Source organism: Cervus elaphus, chromosome 15 (genome assembly GCF_910594005.1).
Source record: "Cervus elaphus chromosome 15, mCerEla1.1, whole genome shotgun sequence".
Classification (NCBI taxonomy): Eukaryota; Metazoa; Chordata; class Mammalia; order Artiodactyla; family Cervidae; genus Cervus; species Cervus elaphus.
The window spans coordinates 32996492-33011337 of NC_057829.1; the positions used below are offsets into that span (position 1 = coordinate 32996492).

The 14846-nt window shown below is 43.6% G+C and overlaps 1 long non-coding RNA gene across 1 annotated transcript; it reads left to right on the plus strand.

The window, feature by feature from the left end:
* The first annotated feature begins 3188 nt into the window (after positions 1 to 3188).
* On the plus strand, positions 3189 to 12536 carry LOC122708752. The gene is made up of 4 exons (XR_006345297.1): positions 3189 to 3300; positions 4179 to 4427; positions 6272 to 6387; positions 10772 to 12536. It is a non-coding gene; the product is annotated as an uncharacterized LOC122708752 (long non-coding RNA).
* The last annotated feature ends 2310 nt before the right edge of the window (positions 12537 to 14846 follow it).

The following is a 14846-nucleotide window of genomic DNA, read 5'->3' on the forward strand; positions in this document are numbered from 1 at the left end:
GTTCATCCTCACAACCCCTCTTGACCATTACACTACGTTTGCTGAGAAAGCTCTGGTTTATGCTATTATATTATCACCATATTTCACCATATTGTTGAATGGGTAAAACAATTACATGGTAAAAACTATGAGAGAGATAAAAGGATATACGTCAGCCCATGTCCAGATGGGTTACCCTGCAACAACCTTTAAATGGGGACCAGAATGGGCCCCTGCTTTCCCTCCGTACCCCAGCTGGCTCTGCGCTGACTCCAGACAGAGCTGGAGCCTTGCAGCCCTCGGGGCAGGACAGTTTAGCCTGGGCTAAGCCGATGTTTCCCAGACTTGAATCTTCCCAGGACTTCTGTCTCCATTTTTGCCCCATTCAACTAGTACCTCTACTTTTTAATTATTTACTTTAAAAATTATATTTAAATTAGCTTTAATTTAAATAATTTCTAAAGGAAACTTGGTATCACTGTCCCAAAGGAGATGGTAGGGAGTAGCTGCTAAGAACATGGGCTCTGGACCGAATCCAAGCCTGGCCCTGTCCTCCCTGTGACTCTCTGGGTATTTACTAAAATCCTCTGAACCTCAGCTTCCGTATCTGAAAAACAGGGGACCTAGAACTGTCTCATGGGGTTGTTGGTGAGGACCAATTCACAACACTCCTTGGAACTTGGCAAGAGTTCACTACCACTTAGGAGATGACCGCAAAAACAAACATACAGAAAAGCAAACAATTGATTAAATATTAACCAGACACTGTCTGCAGCCCAGTGTTCTCTTTGTACAAAGATGAACAAAGGTTAACGGCCATTTTGAAAACTTATAAACTCCAAACAAGATTTTCTTAATGTGGTGAGAAGTACTGCGGAGAGTTGAAAGAGGAATAACTATCTCACCTTGTGAGACGCTCTTATCACGCCTGTGTCCCAGCTAGAACCATCCCGTGCACTTTTCGTCACTGGGTCCACTCTCTGAGAAAGGTTGGGTGGAGCAGTAATTTCCCAGGGGTAGGGTGGAGGGGTGGGGGGAGGCACGTGTCTCTAACAGAGAAATCTGTTGATTCACCCAGCTCCTCCCCCACCCCGACCCCTGTTGACCGTACATGTCTTCCCCAAGTGAAAATTATTGTGTCTGACAAGAGTGTGTGGTCTGTGGGAGAGTGTCGCTGATGTGAACAGTTGAGAGCCAAGGAAAGGGCTTAAGACCAGCATATGAAGGGGCACCTTAGCCGATTTAGCAGATAGGTATTAAGATGGAGCTTTAGATGTCCTTTGCACACACTGAAGCATGTAAGATTTCATATTCACTTTCTTACTGAGTTTACCAATCCAGTGAAACATTCAGGACAATGATGATAAAAGCAAGACAAGCCATGACTAGCTTAATGATGATAAGCATTTCCCTTAGTAAAATGTACTTATTAATTTTTGATGCCATCTTGGGCTTCCTCAATGGCTCAGTGGTAAAGAATCTGCCTGCAATGCAGGAGATATAAGAGATGCAGGTTTGATCCCTGGGTTGGGAAGATCCCCTGGAGTAGGAAACGGCAGCCCACTCCAGTATTCTTGCCTGAAACATCCCATGGACAGAGGAGCCTGGCAGGCTACAGTCCAAAGGATTACAAAAAGTTAGACATGACTGAGCAACTGAACAAATACCATCTTGATCTGCTTCTTGGAGAACCCAAACTAACATGATAGCTAAGATGTTCAAGAAGAAAAAGTTGGGGGAACACACTCTACTTAATATCAAGATTTGTTATAAAAGCACAGTAATCAAAATAGTTTGATTTTGATTTGGACAAATCAAAAATTTGGACACAGGTTTGGATAAATAGATCCAAAGACCAGACTAGACATCCCAGAAGCCTTGCAATGCATACACACACACACACACACACACACACACACACACAATTTAACAAGTGTGGCTCTATAAGAGAGTGGAAAAGGGACAATATTTTGATAAGTAAAACTGGAATATTGGATATCTCTTTGGAAAGGGGGATGAAATAACACTTCACACTTCATACAAAAATCAACTCCAGGTGTATTCTAAACCTAAAGGTAAAAGAAAACAATAAAGCTTCTATAACATAATATGGGAGACTGTCTTCATGGCTCCAATGTAGGAGAAAATTTCTTAATTGGGATACAGATAGCTGTAACAAATGAGGAAAAGACCACTGTTTGGATTCCATTAAATTAAGAACATTTCCATTAAAAACAACCATTTAAAAGCTAGAAAGGATCTTTGCAACACATATAAGTGGTATTGGGATCATATCCAAAATACAAAAAGAACTTCTACAAAAGATCAAGAAGCAAACATTCCAAGAGAAAAATGGTAAGAGTCTTGAACAAGCAATTCACAGAAGAAGCTCAGGTCCATTCAGTATCAGAGAAATGCAAATTAAAATCACTGTGAGATATCACTCTATACCCACCAGAATGTACAAAAGTACAAAGAATGACAAATATCCAGGAATTACAAAAATACACAAATGTGTACTATTCAAACTGATCACTCCAAGTGTGGGTGAGGATGTGAAGCAAAAGGAATTCTCATGTTCAGAGTAGAGGTATAATTTTGGTATGGCCACTTTAGAAAACAGGTTGGCACCGCATACTGCAATTGAAGATAGGACTACCCTAGAATTCAGCAATTCTACTTCTAGGTTGAACCAAATACCTATTCATAGAAACATGATTCTTACAGTTCCAAAACAAAAATTACTCAAATGTTCATTAATAGCAGAATGGATAAATATAATGTGGTAACTTCAAACAATGGACAACTATACCAAAAGGAAAATGTAGCAGACTGCCATTGCATATAAATGTATGTTGGATTTCTCAAACAAAATTAAGACATTCTTTAAAAACATACAGTACGTTTCTATTTATAAAAAATCAGAATTAAGCAATACTGTATTGTTCAGGGGTGAATACCCATATATGGCAAATTATAAAGAAGCATGAACAGCATAAAGTGAGGATAGTGGAACCCTCCAGGACAAAGGGAAGGTGGTATGACTCAGAAGAGGCATGAGGTGGGGCTTCCGGGAAGCCAGCAAAGAGCAAATAGTGTTTGCTTTTTCGTTATTTATTGACCTATAAAATTCTACATAGTGAAGTTTCCTGTGTGTCATATTTTGAAATAAGTAAACTTGACTTGGTTAATCGGTTGGACAATGACAAGTAGCTTTGCACCTAGAATATCTGGTGAACATTTTCCAAGGTTTAGATGTAAATGTGTTTAAAGCGTTCACTGAGACAAAAGCATTTCATCAAAAATGTGAAGATGATAAAGGTAAATTGAAATTTATGCTTGCATATTTCCCAACTCTTTTTGGGAATATCAGTTTTTAAAAAAGTTCCTCTGTAAAGGAATGAGAGGATAATTAACAGTTATTTGATAGGTCTCGGTATATAGCCTTTTTGATATACTTCCCAGAAACTGAGAACATTAATTACTCTAATGATTGGGTTGCAAATCCTTTGCAAATCAATGATTTCTAATTCTTGGCTTTCAACAAAACTTGAGGAATTAGTCAAACTATTAGCTGATGTAATGTTAAAAGTGGTTTTTGATGATAGATCATTAAGTGATTTTTAAGAATGTCATTCATAAAAAGTTCCAAGAATGATATATATGACAATGTTACAATAAAATACATCCATTGCTATTGTTTATGTGAACAAAACTTTCCAGTGCTTACCTCTATAAAAATATTCCATAAAAAAAGAAATTAACTGACTCTTTCTCATTGTAGCACTTAGTAATATTCCACAATGGATAAATGAACCAATTAATATTTAAATGCTCAGTTTACATTATTAAGAAATGAATTTCCTTTTTTACATTTATACTTATCATTTATAAAAATTTTAATTTACTTATATGGCTTTGCTCACTTGTATATTCAATAAAATTATAATATAGCTTAATCTAGGATGTGATCACAAGAAATAAAAAATTTTTTTTAATTTGTGTGTGTTTAATTTTATTGCAGAGATGCAAGATAAAGTAATCTATAATAAGACTTTCAAGAATAAAAAACGTTAGAATGAAATTTTATAAGATGTACTGAATAGACTTAAAGATTGTTCATGTATTTTTAAATAAATGATTATATCAGATTACTATGAAATTTAATATCTTTAAATACATTTTATTTTTGGCCACAGCATGCAGCATGTGGGATCTTAGTTCCCCAACCAGGGATCAAACCTGTGCTCTCTGTATTGGAAGCATGGAGTCTTAACCACTGGACCACCAGGGAAGTCCCTTTGAGATTCTTGATTCTTCTGCACAAGACACTGCAGTGACATGGACAGATGGAAGTGGACTTCCTGCCACTGCAGGTTGTGGGTCCCTGTGATGAGAGTAACCAAGGGAGGAGAAAAAACCCGGCCTTCCACCCGCTAAACAAGGAGGTACTGAAGCCCTCTGTCCAATTCCACCCCTCACTTCTCAAGCCAAGCTGACTCCCCCTTGCCTTAGATGCCTCTTCCTCCAGGAAGCTCTCCATGATATTTCTTGTGTACTTCCGCCACTGGGGCACTTCTCATACTGTGTAGCAATTGCCTTCTCAACTGCCTGTTTCCCCCATTAAACCTCAGAGCCTGCTGAAGCAGTGGGCTGGATCTGTCGAGTTCAGCCCCTGACAGGAATCCTGGCACATGGAGGTGATTGGTCATTACTGAATGAATGAATGGAGTGAATGGATAAATAGTAGTCCTAAATCAGGTGGCTCTCAGTAGCCCCACATCTCTGAAGAGGATTCTACATTTGATTTTTTAAGGAAATAGAGATAGAGGGGACCTTGGAGTCACATAGTTCCCTCCTGCCAGGTGAAGGAAGACCACTCAGACTAGAGTCAAGGACCTCGAGGTTCCTTGTGCAGAAAGACGGCGGGGCCGGGGACCCTGAGTGCACTGGGCTCTGAGAGGTGGAGGAGGCTCAGACCTCTTCTGTCCTGAAGCCCTGGCACGCACACATGTGAAGACATGCGGTAGTTACCTTATGGAACGATGGTTCATCAAACATAGTTCACAACAGGAGTTGTTTCGGCCTGTCGAGCATCCTGTCAGGGAGGTTCCCTCATCGTACACATGCTCTGATTTGGACATTATGTCCCAGGCCTGATATGCAGCCCTCCATGATTGAAGGCCTGGGTTCCAGGGTCCTCTCCCCACCACCCCTCCACACACACACACACAGCCCCAGCCCTGTGCTGGGATATGCTTCAGTTATTACTTCTTGCTGTTCACATTCAGGGTATTGGCTGTGCTCAGAGCATCTCAGGCTCAGAAAAATCCTGATGCCTGGCTCAGGGTGGCCCAGCTCCCCGAGCACCGCAGGGCTGGGGCTGTATGGCCATCCTGGCAGTCCCCAGGGAAGCAGGAGCCCTGAGCCCTTGGTGCACATTAGCTGCACTCCCTGTGGCTGTCTTGCTGCTCCCCTAGGTCTCTCTCCTTGCCACTCGCCCCCTAGGTAATGCCAATAACTGGTGCTTCTCCAGTGCTCCTCCAGGCGAGGGCTCTGCGGAGGCCTGAAGCTGCACTGCCAGCTCCAGGCTGGGGACAGCAGCTCTGGTGACCTGGCCTGGCCAGTAGGCTGGCGCCACCTCCTGGTGGGAAACAGGACTGACATGCTCCTTTTCATCTGTCTCCTCCACCCATGTCTCCAGAGTCAGGGGGCTTTTGCAGAGCCCCTGCTGAGTCCCCTGACCTCTGGGAGAGATAGGAGGGGACTGAGGCTTGAGGCACGATGTCCAACACTCAGAGTCTATCATCTACCCTGAGAAAGCTGCTGGGCCCCAGGTGAACAAGACGAAACCCCAACCAGCAGAGGATTAGCTCATGTGCAAGCAGGCCTGCAACTCAGAGTGGGAGAAGCAGTTGCGAGGTCCTAGCTTTGAATCTCAGCTTCTCCACAAGCCAGACATGTGATCTCTAGGAAGTTACTGTTCTCCTCCGAGGCACACGTCCTGAGTCTGTAAAACAGGGCTAAGAACACTTGCCTTGCTGTGTTGTTGTGACGATTAAATGATGGATGTGAACCACTTGACACAGGGCTCAGAATCTGTCCTTAAAAGTAATCCACTAATAAGAGGGAACCAGGGCTCAAGAACAATCACTTTTAAAATATAAATTAGAAGAGATTCAAGTTTATTCCTATAAGAACACCTTGGTTCTTACTCATGTTCTTGAGTAGCAGTAAGAGGACTAGAGTGGCCACCAGCTGAGTAATCAAGTCACTGTCTGTTTTACTTAAGCTGCAGCCATGGAGAGACACTGAAAAAAGTCATCAAGAGCTATAGAGGCAGCAAGGAGCAGACAGATGCCAGCACTGATGGCTTGGGAGATGCACTCACTGTGCCACGTTCTTTGGGTAAGGGAACTTCCTTAATCTTCAAACAGCCCCAGGACTAAGTGCTATTATTGCTCCTATTTTAGAGATGAGGAAGCTAGGGCACCCAGAGATTGGGGGACCAGCCCCAGGTCACACTGCTTCTAAGCAGCAAAACTAGGATTGGAACAGGGCAGTCTGGCCCCAGAGCCTCTCTATTCCCAACTACTAGGTGATAACTGCCTCTGATCTGGGAACTCTGTTCATCCCCATCCTTTAGATGAGAAAACTGGTGTTCAGAGAGGCAAAGTAAATTTTGCAAGGTCATATAGTAGTCATTGGCAGAGCTACGACAGGCATGATTTTAAGCTGTGATTTTTAGTCAACTGGGTTTCCTACTTAATTTACCTTGGGATCCAAAGTAAACGCCAGCCCCTCTCCAGTCGTGGGAACTGCAAAAAGTGAGCCGAGGGCCCTGTTGGCAGCTGTGTTTCCCATGCAGGACGTGGCAGAAGCTGGTCTATGGTGAGAGACAGTGAAACCATCACAGAGAAAAGCAAAGATGAGACCGCCAGCAGATTCGAGCCCTGGTTCCAGCCATTCCTGAAGCCCAGCTGTACCCTTCTCTTGGGGAGATTTGGTTGTTCAAATTTAGGACTTGACTTTAAGAGCCAATAGAATCTCTCTGTGTCCCCAAGTTGCTCTGGCTGAGTGTCAGTCATTTGCAACCAAAATGGGTTCTTGGAGAAAAGGCAGCATGCAGAAAAAGTGGCTGAAACTGGAAGAATGGGGGACCAGGAAGAATGATGGAGTCAAACAGAAGGCGGGGGAAGCAGAAAGCACCAAAGGCCACGAGGTTAAGCGAGCCGTCAGCCCACCTTCCCAAACCTCAGTACAGTCCGGTTCATGAGCTTGGTCCTGCAGCCCCAAGACAGCCCCCAAACAGCCAGGAAAACATCGTGCACGGGCGCTGTGGAACATTTCCTGTTCCAAACGCATATGAGTTTCATAGCCCTTCTGAATTCCGTGTGTAGACACTCATTTATCCAATTTCTTCTTAGAAATCGTGATTTATTTCCAGTAAATCTTCACACCAGCTAGAAAACTCCCCATCCTTCAGAATTCCGACTGTGCTCTCCCTAAATATGTGTTCCTACGCCGCCCTCCTCTGCACCCCCCTGGCAAAGCGCTTCTGTGAAGGCAGATGGTACCAGCTCAGAACTGACCCCAGCCCAGCCTGGAGGAAGGCAGAGCTGTTGATGAGTCAGCAGGGTCTGCATTGAAGCATCTGGCCCCAATTACCAAGATGGAAACGGCTTCCTCAAATCTCTCACAGCCCAACAGGAAGCGCTCCACGCGGGCTGCCCGAAGCCTGCTGTTATTCATGCGTGCATTTTCATTTAGCTACAGAAGAGGGATGAGCAAAGAGCATGAAATAATCCTTTCTTTTTGAGAGAGAAAAATGGAATCTAGGGAGGTGACATGACTTTCCTAAGGTCACCAATCAGTCAACAAAGAAGCTCTCGCTGGGGCAGGTTTCCTGGTGTTCATCCGAGTCCTGGTCCAAGCAACAAGCTTCTCAGTCTGGTTGGAGTTCGCATGGAGTCACATTCCTCACCTTCTTCTTCCCGCCCCCCGCCGCCCTAATTTTACTTTCTCTCCGAGCTCAGCCTAGAGGAGAGCTGGTTTCATTCCATCAATCTGTCATTTATTGACTCACTCATTCAATACGTGCCGGGCTGAAAGAGGCCCGTGAGTCATCTGACCAAATCCTTCCCATCCAGTGTCAGTGGGCTCTTTAATTCTAAGAAACAGAAACTGACTCTAGCTAACTGAAGCAATTTTCTTTTTTAAGAAAGAAATGATTTGGAGATGGGGAAGCTCATAGTATTGGAGAAAAACTGAAGACTTGGGTCCCTGACAGGACAGGTTCCACGAATCCCTGGTTGGTGTCTTGAGGGTTCACACGCTCCCAGCCCCCGCACCCTACTCCCCCCAAGTGTGCAAGACAAGCAAGAGGCCAGTCTCCGTTTTGCTGAAATGCTGCTTAACCGGCAACTGGACAAGATCCCCTGAGCCCACACGGGACACCCAAGGAGTGACCATCGCCTACCCCATTAGGAACATTCAGACCCTCTGCATCAGCAGCGGCCAGGTGGGGCGGCGGGACTCACAAGCTGAGCAGCTGGCGTCGCATCTCAATGATGTCACGTGGACCCTGGTACTCTTGAGCCTCCCTCAGCCACAGCAGATGGGGGCTCCCCTTGCCACCCTCTTCAAGGGGCTAATGAATGGTCAGCTCTGCGTCAGTGATGCGGGAAGAGATGACACGACAAAGAATCTGGAGCTGGATGATGCTGAGCAATCGCCTTAGTCCAACCATCTTATTTAACTGAAGACCCTGGGCCCCAAGAGGTTCATGGAGTTGATAGATGACAATCAGGATCCAGAAACCAGGTCCCCTCCCATCTTAAAACCCAGTGCTCTCTCGACTACAGGCTTCCCTAATAGCTTAGCTGGTAAAGAATCCAGCTGCAATGCAGGAGACCCCGGCTCAATTCCTGGGTGGGGAAGATCTGCTGGAGAAGGATCGACTCTACCATGAGAAACAGAGGTGGTGAGGCAAGGGACAGATGGGAAAAGGGGGCATATTGCCTCATGAACTAGTCTGCTCAGGAGACAGATCTGATCTGATGGTAAACAGTAAACTTTGTCACAGAGAGGTGGAGCAGGTTGCCCAGGGCACACAGCCAGTGTAACCAAGCTGGGATTAAAGCCAGGCAGTCAGCTTGGCAGGCTTGCTGGGCTGCCGTGGGTCCCCCTCATGCCCATACAGCCCCTCAGAGAACCCCAGGGCTCTGGCTGTCACTGCCTTTTGGGATCTGCCTCTAAGCTTTCCAACTTCAGCTGTTGCTGATATCACCACAAAGTACCTTGATAAGTTCTGGCAATTATAAACTTTTGGTTTGTCTGGTTTATTGACTGAAGAGCTCTTGTACAGAGCCAGACTGCAATGTTTCAGGTTCCTTGAAAGATACAGCATTTTCACACCAATATAGTGTATAAGGGCCATTTGTTTTCTTCCCATCTGTTTCATACCACCCATAATGCACTAAGGAGTTGCATTTTACCCTAAGCTCAAGGAGTGGCCACCTCTGCAACCTAAATAAGCCCACGGGTGATGGGTCCCCTTCATCAACACTTCCTAGCATGATAATCTACCAGACACTGAGGGACACCAGGGGGTCAGATATGATCTCTACATTCAAAGAATACACAGTCTCCTGGAACCACTGAACGCAAACAATGGTTACAATACAGCACAGTGAGTGGTACTACAGAAGGGTCCAAATGCTTTGATTAGAGAAAGAAAGAGAACCCAGCTCTGGGGAGAGTAGCAGGAAAAGAGTCTGAGGAGACTGGGGTTTGACTGCACACAGCTCAACTGTCCGGACAGTCTCAGAGGAGGTGAGGAGACACTGGAAGGCTCGAGACAGGGGTACGGTTTAGAAGGACCATGCTTCTAGATGCACAGAGGGGAGAAGGACCAGGGGGTTAGGAGATGACTATAGAGTTCAGGTGAGAGACGAGGGTTATGCCGAGGCAGAGGCAGTGAAGATGGAAGAGAAACAATGGATCAAGGATAAAAAATCAGAGGTCATATAAATGGGGCTTTTCTTTCTTCCATGGAGTTCACTTCAGCTTCAGATTCATTTGCCATAAAAATAACATTGGATCTGATTCCTATCATGCTTAAAGAATCACAGAGACCTGGTTTCTGGTTAGGTCATTTCAAGCTTCAAGGAAAACACAAGTCAGATTAGACGACCAGAGTTCAAATCATGTCCATCAAATCACGTGACATGCACTTGGGCCAGTAACTTTCATCTCTGAAACTCAGCACACCATCTGCAGAGCGAGAACTATGGCTTCTTTCTCTGAGCTTGTTATGGTGTCAGCTCACTTGGGCACCAACATCGTCTCATCTCTTTTTATCTTTCCTAACAGCAATAACATCAGCCTGCACAATTTCCTGAGCACTCATTATGTCCAAGCACTATTCTAGCATGCATAACTCATGTAATCCTCACAACAGCCTCAGGAGATAGGTACTATTATTATCCTCATTCTGCAGATAAAGAAGCTATAGCAGAAAGAGATGCAGTAACTTGTGAATTCCTCATAGGGGCAGAACAAGGATACGAACCCAGTTGAGCCGCTTGCCATAACTGTCCAGCACCCACCTACCCTTCTGTACAGAAAGTCCAGGCTCTCCCTCTGAAGCCCTCCCTCCTCCCCTGCACTAAAAAGCCTATGGGTCCTGCTGCCTGGCACCAGGTGGATAAAGAAAAAGCTCAGCTCCCTGCTGCCATTGTGAGATGCCACCACAAGATGTCACTATTGAAAGTCACTCTTTCTGTTTCAGGTGGTGTGCTGGTGCCGTTCTTACTGGCTCAGTTTCCCGCGGAGCTACAGTGCGGTCCCCTGGTGGGGCTCTGAGACTTCAGTTCTCCAGTTCTCATCCATGTGCTTAGCTGGCATTCACCAGATCACTCTAGGGGTGGCAAGCTCTGAATCCAACATGGCTTCCAGACTCCCCTTTGCTTTCTAGCCGGTCTCTTTTCATTTGCATCTCACCAGGTGCCCCTGACTTCAAGTCTCAGGGAGCCACTAAATTTAAGGTCCAAATACCTTTATACACAGGAGACACCTCTCCCTCCGCCCACCCCAGGGCAACTTGTACAATTTGGTTGACCCCCTCTGAGACTGACTGACTTAAGGGAAAAGCAACATTTTTTTAAACACACACACTCACACACACATACACACACACACACACACACACACACACACACACACACACACACTCACACACACTCGAAAACAAAACAAAAACCATGCCCCATTGTACTGTTTTCCCGGGGTAATGGGCATCAGCTCCCCTTACCTGCACACAGCTATCACACAGTTCCAGTGACTGCTGTCTGAACCTACCCCACACCACACATTCTGTTCACCAGCAGGCAGAAGCTCCAGAAGATTCTTTCTGTCTAAAGAGGCGATTACAAACCTTTTGGCCATTGGGAACCCTTTCCTACACCAAAGAAAAGCTTCCCACAACAGATGTTAGGACGAGCCACGGGGCCACCAAGACTTCATGGAGCATATTGAAAGTTTCTTTGTGGACTGATTTCAGAAGTCTGATGAATGTAGTTTTCTGCCCTGGGCAGAGAGAAAATGAAGCTGAAATCTACTATAGATACAAACATCTACATAAAACGAACAGTCCCAACACCAGTCCTCAGCAAGAGCAGGAAAATATCACAGAAAATCGAGAGTGTCCTGAAGGGTAACTATGATGAGCACAGCAGATTTAGCAAATAAAAACACAAACTATCCAGTTAAATTTGAATTTCATGTAAACAACCAATCATTTTTAGGATAAGCATATCACCTGCAATACTTGGGACATACATTCTCTAAAAAATGATTGGCTGTTTATCTGAAATTCAAATTTAATTGAGCATCTTGTATTTTATCCACCAATCCTAGTTTTGAAGAATAACTATGATCAGAAGTAAATCCAAGTCCTAAGAAAGCAAAAGTCAAAGGTACTTCACAGGTCAACAGTTAAAATTCATCTGGCTACTAAACACTGACCAAACTTTTAAAATTTTTAAAGCAGTGATCCTTTAAGCCTGACTACACACTGGAATTACGTGAGAATTTCTAAAAATATAGATATATAGATGTGCATGTCTGTCCTTGAGGATTCATACTAAACTGAATTCATATCAATTCACATTAAAGCATTCAATTTTAAGAATTAATAATATTTCTATGAAATAGGAGATGCTAATGTTCAGAGTTGAGGACCATTGTCTTAAAGTGAAGAGTTGTCTGTACCTGCCTACTCAGCTGAAAACTTTTCTGAAGTGATGAAGGAAATAAGGCTGATGCATTTTAGTTGCAATTATTAATATAGGCTTCTTTAAACTTGTAACTCACAGTGAGTTCACACTGACGATAGCCCTCAATATACTGAGGGAAATTTGGCAAAGAGATAGATCAATTTACTAGCAGTTCACAATAAACTGGAAAATTCTGAAGGAGATGGAATACCAGACCACCTGACCTGCCTCTTGAGAAACCTGTATGCTGGTCAGGAGGCAACAGTTAGAACTGGACATGGAACAACAGACTGGTTCCAAATAGGAAATGGAGTATGTCAAGACTCTATATTGTCACCCTGCTTATTTAACTTATATGCACAGTACATCATGAGAAATGCTGAGCTGGAAGAAGCACAAGCTGGAATCAAGATTGCTGGGAGAAATATCAATAGTCTCAGATATGCAGATGACACCACCCTTATGGCAGAAAGTGAAGAAGAACTAAAGAGTTTTTTGATGAAAGTCAAAGAGGAGAGTGAAAAAATTGGCTTAAAGCTCAACATTCAGAAAACTAAGATCATGGCATCTGGTCCCATCACTTCATGGGAAACAGATGGGGAGACAGTGGAAACAGTGGCTGACTTTATTTTTTTGGCTCCAAAATCACTGCAGATGGTGATTGCAGCCATGAAATTAAAAGACACTTACTCCTTGGAAGGAAAGTTATGACCAACCTAAACAGCATATTAAAAAGTAGAGACATTACTTTCTCCACAAAGGTCCGTCTAGTCAAGGCTATGATTTTTCCAGTAGTCATGTATGGATGTGAGAGTTGGACTATAAAGAAAGCTGAGCACCGAAGAATTGATGCTTTTGAACTGTGGTGTTGGAGAAGACTCTTGAGAGTCCCTTGGACTGCAAGGATATCCAACCAGTCCATCCTAAAGCAGATCAGTCCTGGGTGTTCATTGGAAGGACTGATGCTGAAGCTGAAACTCCAGTACTTTGGCCACCTGATGCAAAGAGCTTATTCATTTGAAAAGACCCTGATGCTGTGGAAGATTGAGGGCAGGAGAAGGGGGGACAACAGAGGATGAGATGGTTGGATGACATCACCAACTCAATGGACATGGGTTTGAGTAGACTCCAGCGGTTGGTGATGGACAGGGAGGCCTGGTGTGCTGTGGTTCATGGGGTCACAAAGAGTCAGACACAACTGAGTGACTGAACTGAACTGAACTAGCAATTTCTGTTGTTGTAAAAATAACATTTCTAATAATATTATTTGTCCTTAGTAATTCCACTTTAGGGTATAAATCCTAGGAAAATATTCAGAATTCCAGATAAATAATGATATGCAAAGATGCTAAACATAATAATAAAATAATGAAAAATTGTTCTTCCTGTAAAAAAATCATTTCCATTTTGCCTGAGAACTTTTTATGATTCCTTGTAATGAAAGTCAGCAAGAGCCATGTTCTCTCAGCTTTTTTCTGTGGGAAAATATCTAATTTTCTTTCATCTTTGAAGTATATATTTTGAATAATTTTTTTTCTTTCAGCATTTTACAGAAGCCATTCCAATGACTTCTGGAGTCTACTGTCTTTGATTAGATGTCAGACAACATTCTTATTATTGTATCCTTAAAGGTTGTTATTCAGTCGCTAAGTCATTTCTGACTCTTTGTAACCCCATGGACTGCTGCACACCAGGCTTCCCTGTCCTTCACTATCTCCAAGTTTGCTCAAACTCATGTCCATTGAGTCAGTGATGCCATCCAACCCTCTCATCCTCTGTTGCTCCCTTCTCCTCTTGTCCTTAATCTTTCCCAGAATCAGGGTCTTTTGCAATGAGCCAGCTCTTCACATCAGGTGGCCAGAGTACTGAAATTTCAGCTTTAGCATCAGTCCTTCCAATTAATATTCAGGGTTGATTTGCTTTAGAATTGACTGGTTTGACCTCCTTGCTGTCCAAGGGACTTTCAAGAGTCTTCTCCAGCACCACAGTTTGAAAGCATCAGTTCTTTGGCACTCAGCCTTCTTTATGATCCAACTCTCACATCCATCCATGACTACTTGAAAAACCACAGCTTTGACTACACAGACCTTTGTCAGCAAAGTGATGTCTCTGCTTTTTTTTCTGATTATATAAAATAATAATTTTTTTTAGCTTTTGATAACGGAATTGTGGTTAAGATTTTGAGTTATTTTTTAGAGATATAGTCTAAAATTTCATGGGTAAAATGACATGAAATCTTGAACTTGCTTCAAAATAACTTGGGGGTCACGGGTTGGTAGGCATGAGCATGTTAGAAATGAAATAATATTGACAGTGTGTTGCTAGTATAAGAAGGAAGCTGGCGGTACGCTGGTTTTATTATTTTCTCTGTTTTTAACTTGATGGAAATTTTTTTTTTATTGAAGGATAATTGCTTTACAGAATTTTGTTGTTTTCTGTCAGACCTCAACATTAATCAGCCATAGGTGTATATATGTCCCTTCTCTTCTGAACCTCGCTCCCGTCTCCTCCCCATCCCACCCCTCTAGGTTGATGCAGTTTTGAGTTTCCTGAGCCACACAGCAAGTTCCCGTTGGCTATCTATTTTAC